The following is a 6000-nucleotide window of genomic DNA, read 5'->3' as shown; positions in this document are numbered from 1 at the left end:
TGTTTACAAATTAAAAATATCACAACAGTATTAATTACTCAAATAATATACCATAAATATATATAAACTGCTAAACATGATGACTATGCCAATAATTACCTATTACAACAGCCCCACTCCTGTGCCAGGTAAGAACACTATGGGCTCACCATAGCCCGTGCTACTTAGGAATTTTTGTTCCGAGTAGCTGAATTTAAAACAACAACATAAGCCAATAAACAAGATGTGTTTTTAACATTGTTTTAACTTGCACATAATTGTACTTTGCCCCACAATGTCAGGATGGCCTAGCTCATCTCAAACCATCCCAGCCTAATACAAATCAACCTAACCTAACTGATCTCAATACAACCAAACCTTAGCTAATGCAGCCTACTATAACAATATACGATTTAAAAAAAATTAGCTTTGTCAATTTGACTTGTGTCTAAAACAACCATGCTCCTTGCAATTTATACACCTTCATATTCTATTAATGACAGAAGTTAACTAGGACAAACCCTTACCTAACATCATTTTTTATGCATTTTTTCTTTTAAAACTATCACCCAGAATTAATGTCACAATAAAACACGCACAATTAAAGGTGTGTGTGTGTATACTGTATATAATATACTTTACATACACACACAAAGGTATAATGAGTTGTCAAGTACAGATTTAGGTGATTAAATGGTAAATTCTTTCAAGACTACCATCTTTCAGTGAATAACCTTGTATAATCAACACAACATAGGTTTGTTAAAAAATAGATCCTGCTCACATTTTTGGACACAGTAACCAGCTTCTCAGATATGGTACTTCTGGTGGATGTAGTATACATACATGGATTTTGCTATAGCCTTTGATAAGGTACCACATGAAAGATTGACAAGGAAATTACAGGGTCATGGAATAAATGGTCCCCCACAAGGTTACAATTGGGTTATATATTCCTAATTCTCAACAAGGTTGTCGGGAATTGGGTTAAATGTCAGACGACTTCCAATTCTTTGGAATAGTCAGTGTGGCCTAGCAGTTAAAGTACTGGACATGCCAAGGTGCAAGGCTGTCTGAATTCGAATCCTTCACCAACTATTCCAGAGCTGATTGACAATGAACGAAACCAACAAACCTGGTAGGTTGGCATTTTATTTCTTTAAAGACTGGTTGTCTGGGAGTAGGCTCTTGGTGGCTCCCTGAAGCTAACCACAGAGAAACAGAAAAAATAATGGACTTGCCAGGAAGAAGGAGATATAATTCCGAACAGACCATGGGAAGTGAAACCTGGCCCAGTGCCACAGAGGACTGATTGGGACCAGGGACACTGACCTGGGGCAGGGACAAATACTGTACTGGGCCGCCAAGACCCCCCTATTAAACCTCCAAAACCCCAAGTCCGAATATTAGCCCAAATTATAATTGAGAAGACCACTCATGTCCAGGCTGAAGGGTAGACTGAAGATTGGCTAGATTTGATGACACTGCAGTTAACCAGAGTTAAATTCATCACTTGAAAGCACAAATAGATGACTTCAATTCTGCTACACCTAAATTTTTCTCACAGAAGAATGAGAAATTTATTTTTTATCTGCACTAATATGACATTATACTGGTATGTTCTTTTAAATTTTCACGCACACTTGAAAGGTTTATCATCTGTATGCATGGATATCAGTCTGCACCATAAGCTATGAATTATGAATGGTTAAAGATGATTACATATATATGCTTTCCCATGCTTGAGATATTTTTAGTTTACTATGTTCAAAATGCATTGACACGTGTTTTATTATAGTGCTACGGTTTCTGAATGTTCTCCCACACTCACTACACTCATAAGTTTTATTAATTGCATGCACCGACATATGGTTTATTATACTATTACGTCTTTTGAATTTTCTGCCACATTCCGAACATTCGAAAGGTCTATCATCTGTATGCATCGTCCTGTGCCTCTTCATATTTCCAAGCTGACTGAATCTTTTCCCACATTCAGGACACTCATGAGGTTTATCATGGGCATGTAATACCATATGAATTTTCACATTTGAAAGACGACTGAATCTGTTCCCACATATATGGCAAGAATAAGGTTTATCACCTGTATGCACAACCATGTGCCTCTTCATAGTCCCAAGGTGATTAAAACCTTTCCCACAATCGGCACACGTGTAACTAAATGTTTTTTTATCCATATGCAACTTCCTGTGGGCCTTCATATTTTGAAGACGACTAAATCTGTTCCCACACTCTGGGCACTCGTAAGGTTTCTCACCTGTATGCACTACCATGTGAGCCTTCATAGTATTAGGATAACTGAATCCTTTCCCACACTCAGGACATCGGTGAGGTGCCACCTTAATGACCGGTGGCCGGTTAATTTCCGGTAAAGTTTGTGGGAAGCTTATATCCTTCCCAGGACGACAGCAATTGTTTTGCAGCGTGGGCCGTCTCTTGGAGATACAACACTTCCACTGTGTATGATACTTGAACCAAGATGATGTCTTCATGTTTGTTCTTTTTCCTTCTTTACGTTACGTAGAATTTGCCTCAAGGTTTCCTCCTCCACCCAATGACTGTACGAGTCTACTTCGTCAGGAAATTTGCAGGCAACGGTTGTTGTGGTGGTGATTTCGGTCACTTTCGCAGTTACGTAAACTTTGATGTTTTCTTTGGTCAAATTTGGGTAGACTATAATATTTACACTAGTTTACTTAAATAACGGCCATTCCATTCATTTATTCATTTAATTATTTATTTATTTATATATATAAGAGTTCTTATATTCTTGTAAAGCCACTAGCACGCGTAGCGTTTCGGGCAGGTCCTTAATCCTTATTTTCCCTGGAATACGACCCGCCAAATCGTTTAAAAGGTACCCATTCACTGCTGGATGATTGATTGATTGATAAAGATAAAGCCACCCCAAGGTGGCACGGGCATGAATAGCCCGTAAGTGGTACAATTTTTTGTTCAGTAAATCTTTTCAGTGTTCTGAGGTCGCATTTAATCGGCATTTCTTGTTTTGGTAAAGGTAGAATGGGCAAGTTGGAGAAGGTACAAAATGAAATCATGAGAATTATCTTAGGATGCCCAAGAAATGCTATGATTGAGATAATGAGGATGGAGTTGAATCTGCAGAGTATTGGGGATAGAATTGCAGAGATAAATGTAGCCTCTGCCATATAGATTAATGAGAGGTGGGGGAGCTAATGAATTAATCCTCTCGGTTCAAGAGGTGGGAAGTAATGAACAATGTATGATGAAGAAAAGAGCTTATATGAATACCTTATTTTCTAATGTTATAAAATATGATGTTATTACAGAGTGTATTGCTGTGTCCAAGAGAAAATTCACACCACCATGGGAGGATTGCAATGTACATGTAGTAATTACTTCCTTGCAATAGAAAAAAGTATGTATGAAATAGGAAAGCTGAGGGCAACATATGATTGTATAATTAGGAAATTGCCTACAGAAAACACTCTACATGTATATTGTGATGAATCAGTAGCTAGGGATGGGAAGGCAGGATGTGGAGTCTTGATCAGGGAGTACACTGACATCGGCACTGTAGATACTGTTGTTGGACGCCCCTTAACTGACAATGTCTCTTCAACGCAGGCTGAACTCCAAGGTGTATTAGCAGGATTACAGGAAGTAGTCAAATGTGGTAAAAATGCTTGCTTCTTTATTGACAGCAGAGGAGCGTTAGTCTTTAAATAGCAGACGCCCAGTATACTAGAATATTGTGATAGAGTGTAGAGAGAATGTTAAGAAATTAGAAAAAACTGGATATAAAGTAAGATTCATGTGGATCCCTTCACATATGGGAATACTGTTGAATGAGGTAGTTGATGAGATAGCGAAGAGAGCCACGGAAAAAACTCTTGTTGATATTGTATGTCAGTTAACCTTGAAACAAATAAAAACAAGAATCAAGATGATCCAAGAGGGTGAAGAAATGATAAAGAGAATGACAATGGTGGACAGTAGTAACACACTTAAGAATTATTCAGTAATAAATACAAACTCGTCCTTCACCTATGGTAAAGGAAAGTCTACTTGGAAGGATTCAATTTACATGAGATTAAGATTAGGATACAAATATATCTGGCAATAGGGTGTTGATGTCAGTGAAAAAGATAAGGAGTGTAAATTATGTAGTATGCCGCACGCCCACACCTTAGAACATTATGTATTAGAGTGTCAACTTCTTGATAACTATAGAAATAAGGAAATAAGTAGTGTACCACATCAAATTGTTTGGATGTGTGATAATGGTATGATAGACAGTATACTTAGGAGCTACAAGAATTTTGCCCCAAGAGTGTAACAATTATATGCTGTGCTTACTATATTAACCTGCAATGTTAAATGGGATTCTTGTAATGTTAATTGTCTATTTGTACTCACTGAATTTGTGCGCCCCTTGAGGGACTTGAAGTAGAGGGGAGGTAGAAATAGCCTAAGCTACTCTATCCCTTTGAGATGTATTTCTTTCTTGTCTCAATAAACATACTTGAACTAATCGTCAGGCTGCTATCGCGGGGCACTGCTGGATGAACAGGGGCTATAGTCAAATCAAAATCAAGTCAAATGTTTATTCAGATAAAAGTACATACATAAAAGATGAGTTACAAACATAATGTTGGATTTCTAGATAGATCTAGTACTGTACATACAATGCCTAAAGCCACTAATACGCACAGCGTTTCGGGCAAACACTTAAGGATTGGCGTCCAGTCAATCCTTTGATACGAACTCTGTGGTGTAGTGGTAAGACACTCGCCTGGCGTTCCGCGAGCGCTATGTCATGGGTTCGTATCCTGGCCGGGGAGGATTTACTGGGCGTAATTCCTTAACTGAAATACCATCCTGCCCGGTGGTAATATTATATTTAAAGGGATCAGTGTTCCTTCCATTGAAAATTCAAATGTTTATTTAGGTAAAGTACATACATATAAGGGGTGATACAAATATTGATGAACTTATAGATAGAGCTAGTACATACAATGCCTAAAGCCACTATTACGCAAAGCGTTTCGGGCAGGAAAAACACTAAAGACTAAAACTTAATACTAATTGAGATTAAAGTATAAAATGAGTTGAGAAAATATAAAAATAAAAAAAGGAGGGAACATAGAAGAAAAACAGGAAAAATACAGTATGGTCGACAAACAGCATTATTTAAAAAAAAATAACACGTGGGTTGACATTATAGGGGAAAGGTAGGTTACAGGAAGTTAATTAGGTAGTGCTTAGTTTTTATCTTAAACTGGTTGGGAGAGGTACAGTCTTTAACATGATTGGGAAGGTCATTCCACATTCTGGGCCCCTTGATTTGTAGAACATTTCTAGTTTGATTAAGTCGTACTCTTGGAATATCAAAAAGGTATTTGTTTCTGGTGTGGTGCTCATGGGTTCTGTTACAACCTTCAATGAAGCTTTTAAGGTCAGGATTGGCATTACAGTTCAGCGTTTTATATATATATATATATATATATATATATATATATATATATATATATATATATATATGATACACATGAGAGGATGTGCAGTGACTTAATATCTAACATATTCAGAGATTTGAATAGGGGTACCGAGTACGTGATGTCTGGGGCCAAAGTTGGATATTGTCCTAATAGCAGCTTTGTGTTGAGTAATTAGAGGACGTAAATGATTTTGGGTAGTAGAACCCCAAGCACAAATACCATAGTTGTTACCAAGCACAAATACCATAGTTGAGATAAGGATAGATGAGAGAGTAATAGAGCGTCACCAGGGCAGGGCGAGGTACATAATATCTGATCTTAGAAAGAATGCCAACAGTTTTTGAATTTTTTTTGATATATTAAGAATGTGTCCCTGGAAATTCAGTTTGTGGTCAATGAGAACGCCAAGGAATTTGCCATCTATTTTGTTACAAATTTGGGTATTATTTATCCTAAGAGTTATTTAATTTGAGGATTTATTGTCAAACAAAATATAGAAAGTTTTGTCAATGTTGAGGGT

This window comes from Procambarus clarkii, chromosome 49 (assembly GCF_040958095.1).
Source record: "Procambarus clarkii isolate CNS0578487 chromosome 49, FALCON_Pclarkii_2.0, whole genome shotgun sequence".
NCBI classification, from domain to species: Eukaryota; Metazoa; Arthropoda; class Malacostraca; order Decapoda; family Cambaridae; genus Procambarus; species Procambarus clarkii.
Note: the sequence above shows the minus strand (reverse complement) of the source record.